Genomic DNA, 27,873 nt, shown 5'->3' on the forward strand with positions numbered 1-27,873 from the left:
AAGGAAAACAGTCCCAACTTCTCCAATCTGTCTTCATAACTGAAATTCCTCATCCCAGGAACCATTCTCGTGAATCTTTTTTGCATCTTCTCTTAGTGCGGCGCCCAGAACTGGGACGCAATACTCCAGCTGAGGCCGTACTAGTGTCTTATACAAGGTTAACATAACCTCCTTGCTCTTGAACTCTAAGCCCCTATTAATAAAGCCCAGGTTACTTTATGCTTCATTAACCGCTCTCTCAACCTGTCCTGCCACCTTCAATGACTTATGCACTTACACAGCCATGTCCCTCTGCTCCTGCACCTCATTTAGAATTGTACCCTTAAATCGGTTCTCCACGTTCTACTAACCAAAATGAATCACTTCACATTTCCCTGCACTGAACTTCATCTGCCACCTGTCTACCCGTTCCACCAACTTGTCTAAGTCGTTTTGAAGTTCTACACTATCCTCCTCACAGTTCACAATGCTTCCAAGTTTCATATCATCTGCAAACTTTGAAATTGTGCCCTGTGCACCAAGGTCCCGGTCATTAATATATATCAGGAAAAGCAAGGGTCCCAACACTGATCCTTGGGGAACTCCAATGGAAACCTTTCTCCAGCCCAAAGCACATCTATTAACCACTACTTTTTGTTTCCTGTCACTCAGCCAATTTTGTATCCATGTTGCCTCTGTCCCTTTTATTCCATGATCTATAACTTTGTTCACAAGTCTGTTGTGTAGCACTGTATCAAATGCCTTTTGAAAGTCCATGTCCACCACATCAACAGCATTGCCTCATCAATCTTCTCTGTTACCTCTTCAAAAAATGCCAGCAAGTTAGTTAAACATGATTTTCCTTAACAAATCCATGCTGCTTTTCCTTAATTAACCCGAATTTGTCCATGTGATTATCAATTTAGGGCCGAATTATTGTTTCTAGAAGTTTCCCCACCACCGAAGTTAAACTGACTGGCCTGTAGTTGCTGGCCTTATCTTTACATCATTTTTTGAACAAGAGTGTAACATTTTCAATTTTCCAGTCCTCTGGCACCACCCCTGAGTCTAAGAAAGACTGGAAAATTTGGCCAGTGCCTCTGCGATTTCCACTCTCACTTCCCTCAGTATCCTTGGTTGCATCTCATCTGGGCCTGGTTTTTTATCCACTTTAAGTATAGATAGCCTATCTAATACTTCCTCCTTATCAATTTTTAATCCTTCTAGTGTATTAATTACCTCCTCTTTAACTGTGGCCTGGGTTGCATCCACTTCCTTGGTAAAGACAGATGCACAGTATTGATTTAATACCACAGCTATTCCCCCTGCCTCTATGCATAAATCCCCAATCTGGCCCCTTTGGGATTCCCTTTTACGTTAGCTGCCAGTTCCTTTCATACTCTCTCTTTGCTTCTCCTATTTGCCTTTTCACGTCCTCTCTGAACCTTCTATATTCGGACTGGTTCTCCATTGTAGTATCTACCTGACATCTGTCATAAGCACAGTTTTTCTTCTTCATCTTCATCTTCATCTTCATCTCTATCTATTTTGTCATCCAGGGAGCTCTGGATTTATTTGCCCTAACTTTCCCCTTCAAAGGAACATACCTTGACTGTGCCCAAACTATCTTTTCTTTGAATGTAGCCCATTGTTCAGCTACCATTTTTCCTTTCAACCTTTGATTCCAATTTACTCGGCCCAGATCCATTCTCCCCCGGGGAGTTGGCTTTTCTCCCAGTTAATTATTCTTACTCCAGATTGTTCTTTGTCCTTTCCATAACCAACCTAAACCTTATGATACAATGACCACTGTCACATAAATATTCTCCGACTGATACTTGATCCACTTGGCCCACCTCATTCCCAAGAACCAAGTCCAGCAGTGCCTCCCCTCTCATTGGACTGGCAACATACTGCTGTAGAAATTGTTTCTGAACACAGTCTAGGAACACTTTACACTACTACTATACTCGCCTATGTTTGGGTAATTCAAGTCCCCCATTATAACTACTCTCTAATTCTTGCATCTCTCTGTAATTTCTTTGCAAATGTGTTCCTCTACATCCTTTCCACTAGTTGGTGGCCTATAGACCACACCAAGTAATGTAATTGCACCTTTTTGTTCCTTAGCTCTAGCTAAATAGATTCCATCCTCTGGGATATCCTCTCTCTGCAGCACTGCAATGCTCTCCTTTATCAATATGGTCACTCCATCCCCTTTGCTTCTTTTTCCATCTTTCCTGAACAGCTTGTATCCAGGAATATTTAACACCCAGTCCTGCCCTTCTTTGAGCCAGGTCTCTGTTATAACCACAACATCATATTTCCACATGGCAATCTGTGCCTGTACCTCACCAATCTTATTAACCACACTCCGTGCATTCACATACATGCACATTAACCCTGATTTAGACTTTATTACTTTCTCCCTTACACTGACCCCACCTAATAACTTACTATTCCTTACTCTAGTGCTATCTATCTCTCCCAGTATTCTGTACATCTTGGTATTCCTCTCTGATATTTCCTCCTTGTTCCCACACCCCTGCCAAGTTAGTTTAAACCCTTCCCAATAGCACTAGCCAATCGCCCCGCAAGGAAATTTATCCCAGCTTTGTTCAGATGCAATCTGACCGGCCTGTACATGTCCCACCTTCTCCAGAACTGATCCCAGTGTCTCAGGAATCTAAATCCCTCCCTTCTGCACCATCTTTCCAGCCACGCATTCATCTGCACTATCCTCCTATTTCTATACTCACTTGCACGTGGTACTAGGAGTAATCCGGAGATTACTACTTCTGAGATCCTGTTTGCTAATTTCTTATCGAGCTCACTAAACTCTTTCTGCAGGACCACATCTCTCTTCCTACATATGTCATGTGGCTGTTCATCCCCCTCCCCTTCAGGATGCTCTGCAGCCGCTCAGTGACATCTTTGACCCTGGCACCAGGGAGGCAACACACCATCCTGGATTCACGTCTGCAGCCACAGGAAAGCCTGTCTGTTCCTCTGACTATTGAATCTCCTATCGCTATGGCTCTTCCAGTATTCTTTGTGCCCCCTGTACAGCTGAGCCACCTGTGGTGCCCGGGCCTTGGTTCTGGCTGCACTCCCCACATGAACCATCACTTACCACAATATTGAGAACTGGATACCAATTGGCAAGTTAGACACATTCAGGGGTCTCCTGCACTACCTGCCTGTTTCTTCTTGACTGTCTGGCAGTCACCCATTCCGTCTCTCCCTGCAAACTCTTAAGCTGTGGGGTGACTACATTTATAAACATGCTATAACGTAGCTCTCAACCTCACAAATGCACCACAGTGTCGCCAGCTGTTGCCCAAGTTCCGAAACCTGGAGCTCAAGCTGCTGCAGCTGACAACACTTCCTGCACAAATGGTTATCCAGGACACAAGAAGCATCTTGGAGTTCCCACATAGCACAGGATGTGCACTCTAGAGGTTGGAGCAGCCCTGTCATTCCTCTATCTGTTAGTTAATAACCTTGCTTCTGCTAATAAACCTTTACCAATACTAATAAACCTTATCACTATCAAAAAACCTTACTAATGCTAATAAACCTCATGAATACCGATAAACTGTACTAATACTTAATCCACCATACTAGTAGTAATTAAATCTTACTTTAAAAAAGAATAGATAGGAGTCACCAGTGTATTCCCTAGTTTAGATAAGATAAATAGGAACTACTCACCAGCCAATCAGCTACCTGCTTCCCTGTGATGTCACACCTGGATATTTCTCCCACTATCTGTGCCAAACATCAGGAAGCAGGAGGCACTGTCCCAAATATCAGGAACTGGACAGTCCTGTATCCCAACTATCAGAAACCCGACACCATTCTGACCCAAACATCAGGAAATGGTTATTATCTCTGACAACACCAGCAACTGGGCACATTCTGTCCCAAATATCAGGAGGTGGTTACTATCAGTCCCAAATATCAGGAGGTGGGGCTACTATCAGTCCCAAGTGTCAGGAGGTGGGGCTACTATCAGTCCCAAATATCAGGAGGTGGTTACTATCAGTCCCAAATATCAGGAGGTGGGGCTACTATCAGTCCCAAGTGTCAGGAGGTGGGGCTACTATCAGTCCCAAATATCAGGAGGTGGGGCTACTATCAGTCCCAAGTGTCAGGAGGTGGGGCTACTATCAGTCCCAAATATCAGGAGGTGGGGCTACTATCAGTCCCAAATATCAGGAGGTGGGGCTACTATCAGTCCCAAATATCAGGAGGTGGGGCTACTATCAGTCCCAAGTGTCAGGAGGTGGGGCTACTATCAGTCCCAAATATCAGGAGGTGGGGCTACTATCAGTCCCAAATATCAGGAGGTGGGGCTACTATCAGTCCCAAATATCAGGAGGTGGGGCTACTATCAGTCCCAAATATCAGGAGGTGGGGCTACTATCAGTCCCAAGTGTCAGGAGGTGGTTACTATCAGTGCCAAATATCCGGAGATGCTGGATGTCTGTTGAGGTTGTGTGTAGGGGGAGTGGTGTTTGCGAGGTTTCTCACTGTGTGTTTGGTGTCAATGTGGTGAAGCATCATTGGGAGAGTCCCCGTCACAACAGCACCCGGGAACCCGTCCCATTCACCCCCTCCCCGCCCCCCAGAAACTGAACTCACTCCGGACACCGACATCAGCCCGGACACGAGATACCGCCCAGGGAGATTTCTTAAAGAGTCCTGGAAACCGATCGAGCGGCGCTACATTGGCGGTCCGAAATTCAGCAAGGGTCGGGGGAAATGGAAGGAAGCTGGGACTCCGCTTAATGAGGACAGAGCTTCATCAGTGGGGACAAGACCTTGGCAGAGCATCGAGAGAGAGAGAGAGAGACTGAGAGAGGGGAGGGAACTAGGGGAGGTTCTGAATGCTGGAGCTGTTACAACAAACATCTCTATCCGAGCTCAGAGGGTCAGCACTGACTGCCAAGGGCGACCTGAAGTGGGGCAACTGGGTACTGGCCGGGAGAGCAGCATTAACTGGGAGCTGTGTCAGGGAAGATGTTGGAGAAGGGAATGTGTATCGGAGCCTTCCAGAGAAAGCGATGAGGACGGGCACATCTCAATTCTTCATCGTGTCTGAGCAGAGCAGGAGCAGACGGTAAGATGCAGGGACTCTGGCTGCTGTCAGCTTCATCCACACTCCAGTACACACGGTAAGACAGGCACTGTTTGTACTTCTAATCAAGAGTTTTATTAAAACACTCAGCTAAACAAAGGAACTGCCAGGCGAGCTGGAAGTGTGCAGGCACTGTTGGGATTTCCCCCCTGCTCTGCTGGTACTAGCAATCCTGATGCCAAGCTGTTAGACACAGGAGTTAGCAGTGTGGAAATCCAGTGCTACTTTACCTGGAGACGCTGCTTTCTGTTGTCACAGAGTGAGCTCAGGCTGCTCCTGTCCTCGGCACTGGCATCCACAAGCCCTGGCATCCACAAGCCCTGGCATCTGCTCCAACCCCAGCAGCCCAGGGCTGGCAACTTGCAGCCCACCTGAGCCCTTGTCCAGAAACCCCTGGCCCGACCCCAGCCTCCCTCCCTCTAGAAAGTGGGATAATGTTATCTATTGAAATGATTGGGGTTGTGGTATGAAGAGAAGGCTTGTCTAGTCTGGCTGTTGTTGCGAAGATGATCGGGAGCTGAGATCTGGCGATTGTCTTTGTATTGATATTGGTCAGAGAAAGCTGCTTCCAGCACCCGGGGGCTTTAAGTGACGCCATGGGGAGGAGTTGCTCCCCCCAGCCGGAGCGGGGTCCGGGTGTGCTCCAGCAGCCGAGCTGCTGCTCAGTCTCCAGCCTCCCTCTTCCCTCTCCACACTAGAACCGGAATGACGCCCGTTAAAGTGACACTCGTTAGCAACAAACTATTAGTGAGCAGAACAGAAGAATAATTGGAGGGAACAAATAGCATTTCACACTGTAAACCTGTGCAGCTATCTGACCGGGAATGTCGCTCAAAATGATCATATTTCACATCTTATTAATTAAACTCACATCGGAAATCAAACTCCGCTCCAGAACCGGAGCTAGTACACACACTGACACACACACACTGACACACACACACACACACTGACACACACACACTGACACACACACACACACACACACTGACACACACTATCTGACACACATACTGACAAACACACTGACACACACACTGACACACACACACTGACACACACACACACAATCACACTGACACACACACACACACTGACACACGCACACACACACTGACACACACTAACTGACACACACTGACACACACACACACAATCACACTGACACACACTAACTGACACACACTGACAAACACACACTGACAAACACACACTGACACACACACACTGACACACACTATCTGACACACATACTGACAAACACACTGACACACACACTGGCACACACACACACTGACACACATACTGACACACACTGACACACATACTGACAATCACACTGACACACACTAACTGACACACACTGACACACAATGAAACACACACACTGACAAACACACACTGACAAACACACACTGACACACTGACACACACACTGACACATACACACTGACACATACACACTGACACACACACACTGACAGAAACACCCTGACAGACACACACTGACACACATACACACTGACGCACACAAACTGACACACACAAACTGACACACACACACACACTGACACACAATGAAACACACACTCACTGACACACACTCACACTGACAGACACACAGTGGCACACACACTGACACATACACACACTGACACACACTGACGCACACACACTGACACACACTGACATCCAATGAAACACACACTCACTGACACACACTCACACTAACAGACACACACTGGCACACACACTGACACATACACACAGATACACACACTGACACACACACACTGACACACACTGACACACTGACACACACACACTGACACATACACTGACACACACTGAAACACAGACACACGCTGACACACAGACACAATGATACACACCGACAAACACACACTGACAAATACACACTGACACACACACTGACACAGATATACTGACACACACACACACACACTCACACACCGACACACGCACACACTGACACATGCTGATACACACACACTGGCACACGCACAGTGACACACACTGATACACACACACTGAAACACAGAGCAACACAGACACACTGACACACACACACAGGCACATACACTGACACACACTGATACACACAGGCTGACACACACACTGACACACACACTTACACACACACACACACACTGACACAGACTGACACAGACTGACACACACACTGACACACACAGGCTTACACATACTGACACACACACTGACATGTATACACAGACGCTCACACTGACACACACACATTGACACATGCACTGACACACACACAGGCACATACACTGACACACACACTGACATGTATACACAGACGCTCACACTGACACACACTGACACACACATACTGACATACACTGACGCACACACACCGGCACACACTCTGACACACACTGACACACACAGGCTGACACACACACTGACACACACACACACAGACACACACACTGACACAGACTGACACACACTGACATACATATACTGACACACACAGGCTGGCACGCACATTTTGACACACACACACAAACACACACTGACACACGCACACTGACACACACTGACATACATACACTGACATGCATACACAGATGCACACACTGACATGCATAGACACTGACACACGCACACACACACACACACATTGACACATGCACTGACACACACACCCTGGCACACACATACTGACACACACACACACCGGCACACACTCTGACACACAGTGACACACACACTGACAAACACACTGACACACACCCCCTGACACACACATACTGACACACACTGACGCATACACACCAGCACACACTCTGACACAAGCTGACAAAGACACTGACAAACACACTGACACACACACACTGACACACACACTTAGACACACTGACACATGCACACAGACACACACACTCTGACACACGCATACACACACACACACACACACAACCTGACACACACTGCTACATACACACTGACAGACACACTTACACATACTGACACACATGCACACTGACACACACACTGCCACTGACCCACACAGTGCCACACACACACACTGACACACACACACACTTAGACACACACTTACACACACACTTACACACACTGACACACACTGACACACACACACTGCCACACACACACTAACACACGCTAATATACACACACAGACACATTCAATAAGTTCATGGCTGAACTGATTACCCCACATTTCCACCTACCCCCGATAACCTTCCACCCTGTTGCTTATCAAGAATCTATCTACCTCTGCCTTAAAAATATTCAAAGACTGTACTTCTACTGCCTTTTGAGGAAGAGAATTCCGAAGACTCACGACCCTCTGAGAGAAAGAAATTCTCCTCATCTCTGTCTTAAATGGGTGAGCCCTTAATTTTTAGCAGTGTCCCCTAGTTCTAGATTCTCCCACAAGGGGAAACATCCTTTCCACATCTACTCTGTCAAGATCCCTCAAGATCTTATATGTTTCAATCAAGTCACCTCTTACTCTTCTAAACTCCAGCAGGTACAAGCACAGCCTGTCCAATCTTTCCTCAAAAGACAGCCCACCCATTCCAGGTATTAGTCTAGTTAACCTTCTCTGTACTGCCTCCAATGCATTTACATCCTTCCTTAAATAAGGAGACCAGTACTGTACACAGTACACCAGATGTGGTATCACCAATGCCCTGTATAGCTGAAGCATAACCTCCCTACTTTTATATTCAACTTCCCTTGTGATAAACAATAACATTCTATCAGCTTTCCTAATTACGTGCTGTACCTGCATACTAACCTTTTGCGATTCATGCACTCGGACACCCAGATCCCTCTGCATCTCAGAGCTCTGCAATCTCTCACCATTTAGATAATCTGCTTCTTTTTTATTCTTTCTGCCAAAGTGGACAATTTCGCACTTTCCCACATTATGCTCCATTTGCCCACTCACTTAACCTATTCATATCCTTTTGTGGCCCCCTTATGTCATCTTCACAGGTTACTTTCCTACCTACCTTTGTGTCATGAGCAAATTTATCAATCATACCTTCAGTCCCTTCATCTAAGCCATTTATATAAATTGTAAAAAGTTGAGGCCCCAGCACAGATCCGTGTGACACACCACTGATTACATACTGATATACAGCACACGGACATACACTGACACACACGCACATTAACACACATATTGACCACACTGTCACACACATTAACACACACACACACACTGACAAACACATTAACACACACACTGACATAAATACTGACACATTCCTTAACGCACACATTAACACACACAGATACATAGACACACGCTTACACTGACAGAGAGACACACACTCACATTGATACATACAAAGTGACACCGACACACACGTACACATACACCTATACACACACATGTACACACACACTCACACACACATACACACATGCACACACAGCCACACACACTGACACACTCACACAGACACACTCACACTGACATACACACACTCACACACACATACATACTGACACACACAGCCAGACACACTCGCACAGCCAGACACACACACATACTCAGCTACACACAGACACACACACACACGCACTGACACACTCACACTGACTCACACTGACACACACACACACATAGCTCATGCATTCATGTGCATTCCGACTGTACCAGGCTGCTTCAACTGTACAACTCGCACAGCAATATTAGACAATCAATCATCTAACCAACAGTTTCAGTGAATGACGGGAGTTCCAGTGATACACGCTGTACTCAGCTCAGCAATCAGATTCCAACACACATGGAATATCATTAACTCATCATATCCCATTGGAAAACAGCCCGACTCCAGGGAAAACTATTCAACGCAATGTATGAATCGAAAACAACCATTAGATGTTGTTTATTGCTTGAGTGCCTTTCACCAGTGGAAATTCCAGAATCCCGAGCGTTCCGTCCTTTAGTTTATTCCAGACGCTATTTCCTAATCTAAAGAGCAGGTGATAACAGCTGAGGGAACTGCCCGAGGGAACTGACAGATAGGGAACTGACCAGATACAGAGTGTCCAGGTAGGGAACTGTGCAGATATGGACTGTCGAGATTGGGAAATGTCCAGATAGAGACAGTCCAAATAGGGAGTGTCCAGAGAGGAACTGTCCAGACATGGAACTGCCAGATAGGAACTGTCCCGATAGGGAACAGTCCAGATAGGGACTGTCCGGATGGGGAACTGTCCAGATAGGAACTGTCCAGATAGGAACTGTCCAGATAGGGAACTGTCCAGATAGGAACTGTCCAGATAGGAACTGTCCAGATAGGGACTGTCCGGATGGGGAACTGTCCAGATAGGAACTGTCCAGATAGGAACTGTCCAGATAGGGAACTGTCCACATAGGGAACTGTCCACATAGGGAACTGTCCACATAGGGAACTGCCCAGATAGGGATCGTCCAGATGGGGAACTGCCCAGATAGGAACTGTCCAGATAGGGACTGTCCGGATGGGGAACTGACCAGATAGGATCTGCCCAGGTAGGAAATATCCATTTAGGGAACTGTCCTGATAGGAACTGTCCCAATAGGGACTGTCCAGAGAGGGAACTGACCAGATAGGGAACTGACCAGATAGGGAACTGTCCAGATAGGGAACTGTCCAGATAGGGAACTGTCCAGATAGGGAACTGACCAGATAGGGAACTGACCAGATAGGGAACTGCCCAGATAGGAACTGTCCCGATAGGAACTGTCCCGATAGGGAACTGTCCCGATAGGGAACTGTCCAGATAGGGAACAGTCCAGATAGGAACAGTCCAGATAGGAACTGTCCAGATAGGAACTGTCCCGATAGGGAACTGTCCCGATAGAGAACTGTCCCGATAGGGAACTGTCCCGATAGGGAACTGTCCAGATAGGAACTGTCCAGATAGGAACTGTCCAGATAGGAACTGTCCAGATAGGAACTGTCCAGATAGGGACTGACCAGATAGGGAAATGTCCCGATAGGGAACTGACCAGATATGAAACGGTCCAGATAGGGAACTGACCAGATAGGGAACTGTCCAGATAGGGAACTGAGCAGATAGGGAACTGTCCAGATAGGAACTGTCCAGATAGGGACTGACCAGATAGGGAAATGTCCCGATAGGGAACTGACCAGATATGAAACGGTCCAGATAGGGAACTGACCAGATAGGGAACTGTCCAGATAGGGAACTGACCAGATAGGGAACTGTCCAGATAGGAACTGTCCAGATAGGAACTGTCCAGATAGGAACTGTCCAGATAGGGACTGACCAGATAGGGAAATGTCCCGATAGGGAACTGACCAGATATGAAACGGTCCAGATAGGGAACTGACCAGATAGGGAACTGTCCAGATAGGGAACTGAGCAGATAGGGAACTGACCAGATAGGAAACTGACCAGATAGGGAACTGACCAGATAGGGAACTGACCAGATAGGGAACTGTCCAGATAGGGAACTGACAAATAGGGAACTGTCCAGATAGGGAAATGACCAGATAGGGAACTCTCCAGATAGGGAACTGACCAGATATGGAACTGACCAGATAGGGAACTGACCAGATAGGGAACTGTCCAGATAGGGAACTGTCCAGAGAGGGAACTGACAAATAGGGAACTGTCCAGATAGGGAAATGACCAGACAGGGAACTCTCCAGATAGGGAACTGACCAGATATGGAACTGACCAGATAGGGAACTGTCCAGATAGGGAACTGTCCAGATAGGGAACTGTTCAGATAGGGAACTGACAAATAGGGAACTGTCCAGATAGGGAAATGACCAGATAGGGAACTCTCCAGATAGGGTACTGACCAGATAGGGAACTGTCCAGATCGGGAACTGACCAGATAGGGAACTGTCCAGATAGGGAACTGTCCAGATAGGGAACTGTCCAGATAGGGAACTGACAAGATAGGGAACTGTCCAGATAGGGAAATGACCAGATAGGGAACTCTCCAGATAGGGAACTGTCCTGATAGGCAACTGACCAGACAGGGAAATGTCCAGATAGGGAACTGTCCAGATAGGGAACTGTCCTGATAGAAACTGTCCAGATCGGGAACTGTCCAGATCGGGAACTGTCCAGATCGGGAACTGTCCAGACAGGGAACTGACCAGATAGGGAACAGTCCAGATAGGGAACAGTCCAGATAGGGAAAAGTCCAGATAGGGAACTGTCCAGATAGGGAACTCTCCAGATAGGGAACTGACCAGATAGGGAACTGTCCAGATAGGGAACTGTCCAGATAGGGAACTGTCCAGATAGGGAACTGACCAGATAGGGAACTGACCAGATAGGGAACTGTCCAGGCAGGGAACTGTCCAGATAGGGAACTGTCCAGATAGGGAACTGACCAGATAGGGAACTGACCAGATAGGGAACTGACCAGATAGGGAAGTGACCAGATAGGAAAATGGCCAGATAGGGAAATGTCAAGATAGGGCACTGACCAGATAGGGAAATGTCCCGATATGAAACTGTCCAGATAGGGAACTGACCAGATAGGGAACTGTCCAGATAGGGAACTGTCCAGATAGGGAACTGACCAGATAGGGAACTGACCAGATAGGAAACTGTCCAGATAGGGAACTGACCATATAGGGAACTGTCCAGATAGGGAACTGTCCAGATAGGGAACTGACCGGATAGGGAACTGACCGGATAGGGAACTGACCAGATAGGAAACTGTCCAGATAGGGAAATGACCAGGTAGGGAAATGACCAGATAGGGAACTCTCCAGATAGGGTACTGACCAGATAGGGAACTGTCCAGATCGGGAACTGTCCAGATAGGGAACTGTCCAGATAGGGAACTGTCCTGATAGGCAACTGACCAGACAGGGAACTGTCCAGATAGGGAACTGTCCTGATAGAAACTGACCTGATAGGGAACTGTCCAGATCGGGAACTGTCCAGATCGGGAACTGTCCAGACCGGGAACTGACCAGATAGGGAACAGTCCAGATAGGGAACAGTCCAGATAGGGAAAAGTCCAGATAGGGAACTCTCCAGATAGGGAACTGTCCAGATAGGGAACTGTCCAGATAGGGAACTGTCCAGATAGGGAACTGTCCAGATAGGGAACTGACCAGATAGGGAACTGTCCAGATAGGGAACTGTCCAGATAGGGAACTGACCAGATAGGGAACTGACCAGATAGGGAACTGACCAGATAGGAAAATGGCCAGATAGGGAAATGTCAAGATAGGGCACTGACCAGATAGGGAAATGTCCCGATATGAAACTGTCCAGATAGGGAACTGACCAGATAGGGAACTGTCCAGATAGGGAACTGTCCAGATAGGGAACTGACCAGATAGGGAACTGACCAGATAGGAAACTGACCAGATAGGAAACTGTCCAGATAGGGAACTGACCAGATAGGGAACTGTCCAGATAGGGAACTGTCCAGATAGGGAACTGACCAGATAGGGAACTGACCAGATAGGAAACTGACCAGATAGGAAACTGTCCAGATAGGAAACTGTCCAGATAGGGAAATGACCAGGTAGGGAACTGACCAGATAGGGAACTGACCAGATAGGGAACTGTCCAGATAGGGAACTGTCCAGATAGGGAACTGACCAGATAGGGAACTGACCAGATAGGAAACTGTCCAGATAGGGAACTGACCATATAGGGAACTGTCCAGATAGGGAACTGTCCAGATAGGGAACTGACCGGATAGGGAACTGACCAGATAGGGAACTGACCAGATAGGGAACTGTCCAGATAGGGAACTGTCCAGATAGGGAACTGACCAGATATGGAACTGTCCAGATAGGGAACTGACCAGATAGGGAACTGTCCAGATAGGGAACTGTCCAGATAGGGAAATGTCCAGATAGGGAACAGACCAGATAGGGAACTGTCCAGATAGGGAACTGTCCAGATAGGAAACTGACCAGATAGGGAACTGAGCAGATACGGAAATTTCCAGATAGGGAAGTGTCCAGATAGGGAACTGTCCAGATAGGGAACTGTCCAGATAGGGAACTGACCAGATAGGAAACTGACCAGATAGGAAACTGACCAGATAGGGAACTGACCAGATAGGGAACTGACCAGATAGGGAACTGTCCAGATAGGGAACTGACAAATAGGGAACTGTCCAGATAGGGAAATGACCAGATAGGGAACTCTCCAGATAGGGAACTGTCCAGATAGGGAACTGTCCAGATAGGGAACTGTCCAGATAGGGAACTGACAAATAGGGAACTGTCCAGATAGGGAAATGACCAGATAGGGAACTCTCCAGATAGGGTACTGACCAGATCGGGAACTGTCCAGATCGGGAACTGACCAGATAGGGAACTGTCCAGATAGGGAACTGTCCAGATAGGGAACTGTCCAGATAGGGAACTGTCCTGATAGGCAACTGACCAGACAGGGAACTGTCCAGATAGGGAACTGTCCTGATAGAAACTGACCTGATAGGGAACTGTCCAGATCGGGAACTGTCCAGACAGGGAACTGACCAGATAGGGAACAGTCCAGATAGGGAACTGACCAGATAGGGAACTGAGCAGATAGGAAACTGTCCAGATAGGGAACTGACCAGATAGGGAACTGACCAGATAGGGAAGTGACCAGATAGGAAAATGGCCAGATAGGGAAATGTCAAGATAGGGCACTGACCAGATAGGGAAATGTCCCGATATGAAACTGTCCAGATAGGGAACTGACCAGATAGGGAACTGTCCAGATAGGGAACTGTCCAGATAGGGAACTGACCAGATAGGGAACTGCCCAGATAGGGAACTGTCCAGATAGGGAACTGTCCAGATAGGGAACTGTCCAGATAGGGAACTGACCAGATAGGGAACTGACCAGATAGGGAACTGACCAGATAGGGAACTGACCAGATAGGGAACTGTCCAGATAGGGAACTGACCAGATAGGGAACTGACCAGATAGGGAACTGTCCAGATAGGGAACTGACCAGATAGGGAACTGACCAGATAGGGAACTGTCCAGATAGGGAACTGACCAGATAGGGAACTGACCAGATAGGGAACTGTCCAGATAGGGAACTGTCCAGATAGGGAACTGACCAGATAGGGAACTGTCCAGATAGGGAACTGTCCAGATAGGGAACTGACCAGATAGGGAACTGACCAGATAGGGAACTGACCAGATAGGGAACTGTCCAGATAGGGAAATGACCAGATAGGGAACTGTCCAGATAGGGAACTGTCCAGATAGGGAACTGACCCGATAGGAAACTGTCCAGATAGGGAACTGACCAGATAGGAAACTGTCCAGATAGGGAACTGTCCAGATAGGGAACTGTCCAGATAGGGAAATGACCAGATAGGGAAATGTCCAGATAGGGAACTGACCAGATAGGGAACTGACCAGAAAGGGAACTGTCCAGATAGGGAACTGTCCAGATAGGGAACTGACCAGATAGGGAACTGACCAGATAGCGAACTGACCAGATAGGGAACTGTCCAGGCAGGGAACTGTCCAGGCAGGGAACTGTCCAGACAGGGAACTGTCCAGATAGGGAACTGTCCAGATAGGGAACTGACCAGATAGGGAAGTGACCAGATAGGAAAATGGCCAAATCGGGAAATGTCCAGATAGGGCACTGACCAGATAGGGAAATGTCCCGATAGGGAACTGACCAGATATGAAACGGTCCAGATAGGGAACTGACCAGATAGGGAACTGTCCAGATAGGGAAATGACCAGATAGGGAACTCTCCAGATAGGGAACTGACCAGATAGGGAACTGACCAGATAGGGAACTGAGCAGATAGGGAACTGTCCAGATAGGGAACTGACCATATAGGGAACTGTCCAGATAGTGAACTGTCCAGATAGGGAACTGACCAGATAGGAAACTGTCCAGATAGGGAACTGTCCAGATAGGGAACTGTCCAGATAGGGAACTGACCATATAGGGAACTGTCCAGATAGGGAACTGTCCAGATAGGGAACTGTCCAGATAGGAAACTGACCAGATACGGAAATTTCCAGATAGGGAAGTGTCCAGATAGGGAACTGTCCAGATAGGGAACTGACCAGATAGGGAACTGTCCAGATAGGGAACTGTCCAGATAGGGAACTGACAAATAGGGAACTGTCCAGATAGGGAAATGACCAGATAGGGAACTCTCCAGATAGGGTACTGTCCAGATCGGGAACTGACCAGATAGGGAACTGTCCAGATAGGGAACTGTCCAGATAGGGAACTGACAAGATAGGGAACTGTCCAGATAGGGAACTGTCCTGATAGAAACTGACCTGATCGGGAACTGTCCAGATCGGGAACTGTCCAGATCGTGAACTGTCCAGACAGGGAACTGTCCAGACAGGGAACTGACCAGATAGGGAACAGTCCAGATAGGGAACAGTCCAGATAGGGAAAAGTCCAGATAGGGAAAAGTCCAGATAGGGAACTGACCAGATAGGGAACTGTCCAGATAGGGAACTGTCCAGATAGGGAACTGTCCAGATAGGGAACTGACCAGATAGGGAACTGTCCAGGCAGGGAACTGTCCAGATAGGGAACTGACCAGATAGGGAACTGACCAGATAGGGAAGTGACCAGATAGGAAAATGGCCAGATAGGGAAATGTCAAGATAGGGCACTGACCAGATAGGGAAATGTCCCGATATGAAACTGTCCAGATAGGGAACTGACCAGATAGGGAACTGTCCAGATAGGGAACTGTCCAGATAGGGAACTGACCAGATAGGGAACTGACCAGATAGGGAACTGTCCAGATAGGGAACTGACCATATAGGGAACTGTCCAGATAGGGAACTGTCCTGATAGGGAACTGACCGGATAGGGAACTGACCAGATAGGAAACTGTCCTGATAGGGAAATGACCAGGTAGGGAACTGACCAGATAGGGAACTGTCCAGATAGGGAACTGTCCAGATAGGGAACTGTCCTGATAGGCAACTGACCAGATAGGGAACTGTCCAGATAGGGAACTGTCCAGATAGGGAACTGACAAATAGGGAACTGTCCAGATAGGGAAATGACCAGATAGGGAACTCTCCAGATAGGGTACTGACCAGATAGGCAACTGACCAGATAGGGAACTGTCCAGATAGGGAACTGTCCAGATAGGGAACTGACAAATAGGGAACTGTCCAGATAGGGAAATGACCAGATAGGGAACTCTCCAGATAGGGTACTGACCAGATTGGGAACTGTCCAGATCGGGAACTGACCAGATAGGGAACTGTCCAGATAGGGAACTGTCCAGATAGGGAACTGACAAGATAGGGAACTGTCCAGATAGAGAACTGTCCAGATAGGGAACTGTCCAGATAGGGAACTGTCCAGATAGGCAACTGTCCTGATAGGCAACTGACCAGACAGAGAACTGTCCAGATAGGGAACTGTCCAGATAGGGAACTGTCCTGATAGGCAACTGACCAGACAGAGAACTGTCCAGATAGGGTACTGTCCTGATAGAAACTGACCTGATAGGGAACTGTCCAGATCGGGAACTGTCCAGATCGGGAACTGTCCAGACAGGGAACTGACCAGATAGGGAACAGTCCAGATAGGGAACAGTCCAGATAGGGGAAAGTCCAGATAGGGAACTCTCCAGATAGGGAACTCTCCAGATAGGGAACTCTCCAGATAGGGAACTGTCCTGATAGGCAACTGACCAGATAGGCAACTGACCAGATAGGCAACTGACCAGATAGGGAACTGACCAGATAGGGAACTGTCCAGATAGGGAAATGACCAGATAGGGAACTGTCCAGATTGGGAAATGACCAGATAGGGAACTCTCCAGATAGGGAACTCTCCAGATAGGGAACTCTCCAGATAGGGAACTCTCCAGATAGGGAACTGACCAGATAGGGAACTGTCCAGATAGGGAAATGACCAGATAGGGAACTGTCCAGATAGGGAAATGACCAGATAGGGAACTCTCCAGATAGGGAACTCTCCAGATAGGGAACTCTCCAGATAGGGAACTCTCCAGATAGGGAACTGACAAATAGGGAACTGTCCAGATAGGGAAATGACCAGTTAGGGAAATGACCAGATAGGGAACTCTCCAGATAGGGTACTGACCAGATAGGGAACTGTCCAGATAGGGAACTGTCCAGATAGGGAACTGTCAAGATAGGGAACTGTCAAGATAGGGAACTGTCAAGATAGGGAACTGTTCAGATAGGGAACTGTCCAGATAGGGAACAGTCCAGATAGGGAACAGTCCAGATAGGGAACTGTCCAGATAGGGAACTGTCCAGATAGGGAGCTGTCCAGAAAGGGAACTGTCCAGATAGGGAACTGTCCAGATAGGGAACTGTCCAGGCAGGGAACTGTCCAGGCAGGGAACTGTCCAGGCAGGGAACTGTCTAGATAGGGAACTGACCAGATAGGGAACTGACCAGATAGGGAACTGTCCAGATAGGGAACTCTCCAGATAGGGAACTGACCAGATAGGGAACTGTCCAGATAGGGAACTGACCAGATAGGGAACTGACCAGATAGGGAACTGACCAGATAGGGTACTGTCCAGATAGGGCACTGTCCAGATAGGGCACTGTCCAGATAAGGAAATGTCCCGATATGAAACTGTCCAGAGAGGGAACTGTCCAGATAGGGAACTGTCCAGATAGGGAACTGACCAGATAGGGAACTGACCAGATAGGGAAATGTCCAGACAGGGTACTGTCCAGATAGGGAACTGACAAATAGGGAACTGTCCAGATAGGGAAATGACCAGATAGGGAACTCTCCAGATAGGGTACTGACCAGATCGGGAACTGTCCAGATCGGGAACTGACCAGATAGGGAACTGTCCAGATAGGGAACTGTCCAGATAGGGAACTGTCCAGATAGGGAACTGTCCTGATAGGCAACTGACCAGACAGGGAACTGTCCAGATAGGGAACTGTCCTGATAGAAACTGACCTGATAGGGAACTGTCCAGATCGGGAACTGTCCAGACAGGGAACTGACCAGATAGGGAACAGTCCAGATAGGGAACTGACCAGATAGGGAACTGAGCAGATAGGAAACTGTCCAGATAGGGAACTGACCAGATAGGGAACTGACCAGATAGGGAAGTGACCAGATAGGAAAATGGCCAGATAGGGAAATGTCAAGATAGGGCACTGACCAGATAGGGAAATGTCCCGATATGAAACTGTCCAGATAGGGAACTGACCAGATAGGGAACTGTCCAGATAGGGAACTGTCCAGATAGGGAACTGACCAGATAGGGAACTGCCCAGATAGGGAACTGTCCAGATAGGGAACTGTCCAGATAGGGAACTGTCCAGATAGGGAACTGACCAGATAGGGAACTGACCAGATAGGGAACTGACCAGATAGGGAACTGTCCAGATAGGGAACTGACCAGATAGGGAACTGACCAGATAGGGAACTGTCCAGATAGGGAACTGACCAGATAGGGAACTGACCAGATAGGGAACTGTCCAGATAGGGAACTGACCAGATAGGGAACTGACCAGATAGGGAACTGTCCAGATAGGGAACTGTCCAGATAGGGAACTGACCAGATAGGGAACTGTCCAGATAGGGAACTGTCCAGATAGGGAACTGACCAGATAGGGAACTGACCAGATAGGGAACTGACCAGATAGGGAACTGTCCAGATAGGGAAATGACCAGATAGGGAACTGTCCAGATAGGGAACTGTCCAGATAGGGAACTGACCCGATAGGAAACTGTCCAGATAGGGAACTGACCAGATAGGAAACTGTCCAGATAGGGAACTGTCCAGATAGGGAACTGTCCAGATAGGGAAATGACCAGATAGGGAAATGTCCAGATAGGGAACTGACCAGATAGGGAACTGACCAGAAAGGGAACTGTCCAGATAGGGAACTGTCCAGATAGGGAACTGACCAGATAGGGAACTGACCAGATAGCGAACTGACCAGATAGGGAACTGTCCAGGCAGGGAACTGTCCAGGCAGGGAACTGTCCAGACAGGGAACTGTCCAGATAGGGAACTGTCCAGATAGGGAACTGACCAGATAGGGAAGTGACCAGATAGGAAAATGGCCAAATCGGGAAATGTCCAGATAGGGCACTGACCAGATAGGGAAATGTCCCGATAGGGAACTGACCAGATATGAAACGGTCCAGATAGGGAACTGACCAGATAGGGAACTGTCCAGATAGGGAAATGACCAGATAGGGAACTCTCCAGATAGGGAACTGACCAGATAGGGAACTGACCAGATAGGGAACTGAGCAGATAGGGAACTGTCCAGATAGGGAACTGACCATATAGGGAACTGTCCAGATAGTGAACTGTCCAGATAGGGAACTGACCAGATAGGAAACTGTCCAGATAGGGAACTGTCCAGATAGGGAACTGTCCAGATAGGGAACTGACCATATAGGGAACTGTCCAGATAGGGAACTGTCCAGATAGGGAACTGTCCAGATAGGGAACTGTCCAGATAGGAAACTGACCAGATACGGAAATTTCCAGATAGGGAAGTGTCCAGATAGGGAACTGTCCAGATAGGGAACTGACCAGATAGGGAACTGTCCAGATAGGGAACTGTCCAGATAGGGAACTGACAAATAGGGAACTGTCCAGATAGGGAAATGACCAGATAGGGAACTCTCCAGATAGGGTACTGTCCAGATCGGGAACTGACCAGATAGGGAACTGTCCAGATAGGGAACTGTCCAGATAGGGAACTGACAAGATAGGGAACTGTCCAGATAGGGAACTGTCCTGATAGAAACTGACCTGATCGGGAACTGTCCAGATCGGGAACTGTCCAGATCGTGAACTGTCCAGACAGGGAACTGTCCAGACAGGGAACTGACCAGATAGGGAACAGTCCAGATAGGGAACAGTCCAGATAGGGAAAAGTCCAGATAGGGAAAAGTCCAGATAGGGAACTGACCAGATAGGGAACTGTCCAGATAGGGAACTGTCCAGATAGGGAACTGTCCAGATAGGGAACTGACCAGATAGGGAACTGTCCAGGCAGGGAACTGTCCAGATAGGGAACTGACCAGATAGGGAACTGACCAGATAGGGAAGTGACCAGATAGGAAAATGGCCAGATAGGGAAATGTCAAGATAGGGCACTGACCAGATAGGGAAATGTCCCGATATGAAACTGTCCAGATAGGGAACTGACCAGATAGGGAACTGTCCAGATAGGGAACTGTCCAGATAGGGAACTGACCAGATAGGGAACTGACCAGATAGGGAACTGTCCAGATAGGGAACTGACCATATAGGGAACTGTCCAGATAGGGAACTGTCCTGATAGGGAACTGACCGGATAGGGAACTGACCAGATAGGAAACTGTCCTGATAGGGAAATGACCAGGTAGGGAACTGACCAGATAGGGAACTGTCCAGATAGGGAACTGTCCAGATAGGGAACTGTCCTGATAGGCAACTGACCAGATAGGGAACTGTCCAGATAGGGAACTGTCCAGATAGGGAACTGACAAATAGGGAACTGTCCAGATAGGGAAATGACCAGATAGGGAACTCTCCAGATAGGGTACTGACCAGATAGGCAACTGACCAGATAGGGAACTGTCCAGATAGGGAACTGTCCAGATAGGGAACTGACAAATAGGGAACTGTCCAGATAGGGAAATGACCAGATAGGGAACTCTCCAGATAGGGTACTGACCAGATTGGGAACTGTCCAGATCGGGAACTGACCAGATAGGGAACTGTCCAGATAGGGAACTGTCCAGATAGGGAACTGACAAGATAGGGAACTGTCCAGATAGAGAACTGTCCAGATAGGGAACTGTCCAGATAGGGAACTGTCCAGATAGGCAACTGTCCTGATAGGCAACTGACCAGACAGAGAACTGTCCAGATAGGGAACTGTCCAGATAGGGAACTGTCCTGATAGGCAACTGACCAGACAGAGAACTGTCCAGATAGGGTACTGTCCTGATAGAAACTGACCTGATAGGGAACTGTCCAGATCGGGAACTGTCCAGATCGGGAACTGTCCAGACAGGGAACTGACCAGATAGGGAACAGTCCAGATAGGGAACAGTCCAGATAGGGGAAAGTCCAGATAGGGAACTCTCCAGATAGGGAACTCTCCAGATAGGGAACTCTCCAGATAGGGAACTGTCCTGATAGGCAACTGACCAGATAGGCAACTGACCAGATAGGCAACTGACCAGATAGGGAACTGACCAGATAGGGAACTGTCCAGATAGGGAAATGACCAGATAGGGAACTGTCCAGATTGGGAAATGACCAGATAGGGAACTCTCCAGATAGGGAACTCTCCAGATAGGGAACTCTCCAGATAGGGAACTCTCCAGATAGGGAACTGACCAGATAGGGAACTGTCCAGATAGGGAAATGACCAGATAGGGAACTGTCCAGATAGGGAAATGACCAGATAGGGAACTCTCCAGATAGGGAACTCTCCAGATAGGGAACTCTCCAGATAGGGAACTCTCCAGATAGGGAACTGACAAATAGGGAACTGTCCAGATAGGGAAATGACCAGATAGGGAAATGACCAGATAGGGAACTCTCCAGATAGGGTACTGACCAGATAGGGAACTGTCCAGATAGGGAACTGTCCAGATAGGGAACTGTCAAGATAGGGAACTGTCAAGATAGGGAACTGTCAAGATAGGGAACTGTTCAGATAGGGAACTGTCCAGATAGGGAACAGTCCAGATAGGGAACAGTCCAGATAGGGAACTGTCCAGATAGGGAACTGTCCAGATAGGGAGCTGTCCAGAAAGGGAACTGTCCAGATAGGGAACTGTCCAGATAGGGAACTGTCCAGGCAGGGAACTGTCCAGGCAGGGAACTGTCCAGGCAGGGAACTGTCTAGATAGGGAACTGACCAGATAGGGAACTGACCAGATAGGGAACTGTCCAGATAGGGAACTCTCCAGATAGGGAACTGACCAGATAGGGAACTGTCCAGATAGGGAACTGACCAGATAGGGAACTGACCAGATAGGGAACTGACCAGATAGGGTACTGTCCAGATAGGGCACTGTCCAGATAGGGCACTGTCCAGATAAGGAAATGTCCCGATATGAAACTGTCCAGAGAGGGAACTGTCCAGATAGGGAACTGTCCAGATAGGGAACTGACCAGATAGGGAACTGACCAGATAGGGAACTGTCCAGACAGGGTACTGTCCAGATAGGGAACTGACAAATAGGGAACTGTCCAGATAGGGAAATGACCAGATAGGGAACTCTCCAGATAGGGAACTGTCCAGATAGGGAACTGACTAGATAGGGAACTGACCAGATAGGGAAGTGACCAGATAGGGAACTGACCAGATAGGGAACTGACCAGATAGGGAAGTGACCAGATAGGAAAATGGCCAGATAGGGAAATGTCAAGATAGGGCACTGACCAGATAGGGAAATGTCCCGATATGAAACTGTCCAGATAGGGAACTGTCCAGATAGGGAACTGTCCAGATAGGGACCTGACCAGATAGGCAACTGACCAGATAGGGAACTGACCAGATAGGGAACTGACCAGATAGGGAACTGTCCAGATAGGGAACTGTCCAGATAGGGAAATGACCAGATAGGGAAATGACCAGATAGGGAAATGACCAGATAGGGAACTCTCCAGATAGGGAACTCTCCAGATAGGGAACTCTCCAGATAGGGAACTGACCAGATAGGGAACTGTCCAGATAGGGAACTGTCCAGATAGGGAACTGTCCAGATAGGGAACTGACAAATAGGGAACTGTCCAGATAGGGAAATGACCAGATAGGGAACTCTCCAGATAGGGTACTGACCAGATAGGGAACTGTCCAGATAGGGAACTGTCCAGATAGGGAACTGTCCTGATAGGCAACTGACCAGATAGGGAACTGTCCAGATAGGGAACTGTCCAGATAGGGAACTGTCCAGATGGGGAACTGTCCTGATGGGGAACTGTCCAGATAGGGAACTGTCCAGATAGGGAACTGACCAGATAGGGAACTGACCAGATAGGGAACTGATCAGATAGGGAACTGTCCAGATAGGGAACCGTCCAGATAGTGAACTGACCAGATAGGGGACTGTCCAGATAGGGGACTGTCCAGATAGGGAACTGACCAGATAGGGAACTGACCAGATAGGGAACTGACCAGATAGGGAACTGTCCAGATAGGGAACTGTCCAGATATGGAACTGTCCAGATAGGGAACTGTCCAGATAGGGAACTGACCAGATAGGGAACTGTCCAGATAGGGAACTGTCCAGAAATGGAACTTTCCAGATAGGGAACTGTCCAGATAGGGAACTGTCCAGATAGGGAACTGACCAGATAGGGAACTGTCCAGATAGGGAACTGTCCAGATAGGGAACTGACCAGATAGGGAACTGACCAGATAGGAAACTGTCCAGATAAGGAACTGTCCAGATAGGGAACTGTCCAGATATGGAACTGTCCTGATGGGGAACTGTCCAGATAGGGAACTGTCCTGATGGGGAACTGACCAGATAGGGAACTGTCCAGATAGGGAACTGACCAGATAGGGAACTGACCAGATAGGGAACTGACCAGATAGGGAACTGTCCAGGCAGGGAACTGTCCAGGCAGGGAACTGTCCAGACAGGGAACTGTCCAGATAGGGAACTGTCCAGATAGGGAACTGACCAGATAGGGAAGTGACCAGATAGGAAAATGGCCAAATCGGGAAATGTCCAGATAGGGCACTGACCAGATAGGGAAATGTCCCGATAGGGAACTGACCAGATAGGGAAATGACCAGATAGGGAACTGTCCAGATTGGGAAATGACCAGATAGGGAACTCTCCAGATAGGGAACTCTCCAGATAGGGAACTGACCAGATAGGGAACTGTCCAGATAGGGAAATGACCAGATAGGGAACTGTCCAGATAGGGAAATGACCAGATAGGGAACTCTCCAGATTGGGAACTCTCCAGATAGGGAACTCTCCAGATAGGGAACTCTCCAGATAGGGAACTGACAAATAGGGAACTGTCCAGATAGGGAAATGACCAGATAGGGAAATGACCAGATAGGGAACTCTCCAGATAGGGTACTGACCAGATAGGGAACTGTCCAGATAGGGAACTGTCCAGATAGGGAACTGTCAAGATAGGGAACTGTCAAGATAGGGAACTGTCAAGATAGGGAACTGTCCAGATAGGGAACAGTCCAGATAGGGAACAGTCCAGATAGGGAACTGTCCAGATAGGGAACTGTCCAGATAGGGAACTGTCCAGAAAGGGAACTGTCCAGATAGGGAACTGTCCAGATAGGGAACTGTCCAGGCAGGGAACTGTCCAGGCAGGGAACTGTCCATGCAGGGAACTGTCCAGATAGGGAACTGACCAGATAGGGAACTGACCAGATAGGGAACTGTCCAGATAGGGAACTCTCCAGATAGGGAACTGACCAGATAGGGAACTGTCCAGATAGGGAACTGACCAGATAGGGAACTGACCAGATAGGGAACTGACCAGATAGGGTACTGTCCAGATAGGGCACTGTCCAGATAGGGCACTGTCCAGATAAGGAAATGTCCCGATATGAAACTGTCCAGAGAGGGAACTGTCCAGATAGGGAACTGTCCAGATAGGGAACTGACCAGATAGGGAACTGACCAGATAGGGAACTGTCCAGACAGGGTACTGTCCAGATAGGGAACTGACAAATAGGGAACTGTCCAGATAGGGAAATGACCAGATAGGGAACTCTCCAGATAGGGAACTGTCCAGATAGGGAACTGACTAGATAGGGAACTGACCAGATAGGGAAGTGACCAGATAGGGAACTGACCAGATAGGGAACTGACCAGATAGGGAAGTGACCAGATAGGAAAATGGCCAGATAGGGAAATGTCAAGATAGGGCACTGACCAGATAGGGAAATGTCCCGATATGAAACTGTCCAGATAGGGAACTGTCCAGATAGGGAACTGTCCAGATAGGGACCTGACCAGATAGGCAACTGACCAGATAGGGAACTGACCAGATAGGGAACTGACCAGATAGGGAACTGTCCAGATAGGGAACTGTCCAGATAGGGAAATGACCAGATAGGGAAATGACCAGATAGGGAAATGACCAGATAGGGAACTCTCCAGATAGGGAACTCTCCAGATAGGGAACTCTCCAGATAGGGAACTGACCAGATAGGGAACTGTCCAGATAGGGAACTGTCCAGATAGGGAACTGTCCAGATAGGGAACTGACAAATAGGGAACTGTCCAGATAGGGAAATGACCAGATAGGGAACTCTCCAGATAGGGTACTGACCAGATAGGGAACTGTCCAGATAGGGAACTGTCCAGATAGGGAAATGACCAGATAGGGAACTCTCCAGATAGGGTACTGACCAGATAGGGAACTGTCCAGATAGGGAACTGTCCAGATAGGGAACTGTCCAGATAGGGAACTGTCCTGATAGGCAACTGACCAGATAGGGAACTGTCCAGATAGGGAACTGTCCAGATGGGGAACTGTCCTGATGGGGAACTGTCCTGATGGGGAACTGTCCTGATGGGGAACTGTCCTGATGTGGAACTGTCCTGATGGGGAACTGACCAGATAGGGAACTGACCAGATAGGGAACTGACCAGATAGGGAACTGATCAGATAGGGAACTGTCCAGATTGGGAACCGTCCAGATAGTGAACTGACCAGATAGGGGACTGTCCAGATAGGGGACTGTCCAGATAGGGAACTGACCAGATAGGGAACTGACCAGATAGGGAACTGACCAGATAGGGAACTGTCCAGATAGGGAACTGTCCAGATATGGAACTGTCCAGATAGGGAACTGTCCAGATAGGGAACTGACCAGATAGGGAACTGTCCAGATAGGGAACTGTCCAGAAATGGAACATTCCAGATAGGGAACTGTCAAGATAGGGAACTGTCCAGATAGGGAACTGACCAGATAGGGAACTGTCCAGATAGGGAACTGTCCAGATAGGGAACTGACCAGATAGGGAACTGACCAGATAGGAAACTGTCCAGATAAGGAACTGTCCAGATAGGGAACTGTCCAGATATGGAACTGTCCTGATGGGGAACTGTCCAGATAGGGAACTGTCCTGATGGGGAACTGACCAGATAGGGAACTGTCCAGATAGGGAACTGACCAGATAGGGAACTGACCAGATAGGGAACTGACCAGATAGGGAACTGACCAGATAGGGAACTGTCCAGGCAGGGAACTGTCCAGACAGGGAACTGTCCAGATAGGGAACTGTCCAGATAGGGAACTGTCCAGATAGGGAACTGACCAGATAGGGAAGTGACCAGATAGGAAAATGGCCAAATCGGGAAATGTCCAGATAGGGCACTGACCAGATAGGGAAATGTCCCGATAGGGAACTGACCAGATATGAAACGGTCCAGATAGGGAACTGACCAGATAGGGAACTGTCCAGATAGGGAAATGACCAGATAGGGAACTCTCCAGATAGGGAACTGACCAGATAGGGAACTGAGCAGATAGGGAACTGTCCAGATAGGGAACTGACCATATAGGGAACTGTCCAGATAGGGAACTGTCCAGATAGGGAACTGTCCAGATAGGGAACTGACCAGATAGGAAACTGTCCAGATAGGGAACTGTCCAGATAGGGAACTGTCCAGATAGGGAACTGACCATATAGGGAACTGTCCAGATAGGGAACTGTCCAGATAGGGAACTGTCCAGATAGGAAACTGACCAGATACGGAAATTTCCAGATAGGGAAGTGTCCAGATAGGGAACTGTCCAGA

At 48.3% G+C, this 27,873-nt stretch overlaps 1 protein-coding gene across 1 annotated transcript in view; it reads left to right on the plus strand.

The window, feature by feature from the left end:
* Positions 1–4,453: 4,453 nt before the first annotated feature.
* The window catches only part of grm2a (glutamate receptor, metabotropic 2a), a 360,044-nt gene continuing 336,624 nt past the window's right edge, over positions 4,454–27,873 (plus strand). The window contains exon 1 of the mRNA XM_068051381.1: positions 4,454–5,159. The gene's annotated coding sequence lies outside the window, so the exon portion shown is untranslated. The remainder of the gene's footprint in view (positions 5,160–27,873) is intronic.

The sequence above is a fragment of the Heterodontus francisci genome, chromosome 19 (assembly GCF_036365525.1).
Source record: "Heterodontus francisci isolate sHetFra1 chromosome 19, sHetFra1.hap1, whole genome shotgun sequence".
In the NCBI taxonomy this organism is placed as follows: domain Eukaryota; kingdom Metazoa; phylum Chordata; class Chondrichthyes; order Heterodontiformes; family Heterodontidae; genus Heterodontus; species Heterodontus francisci.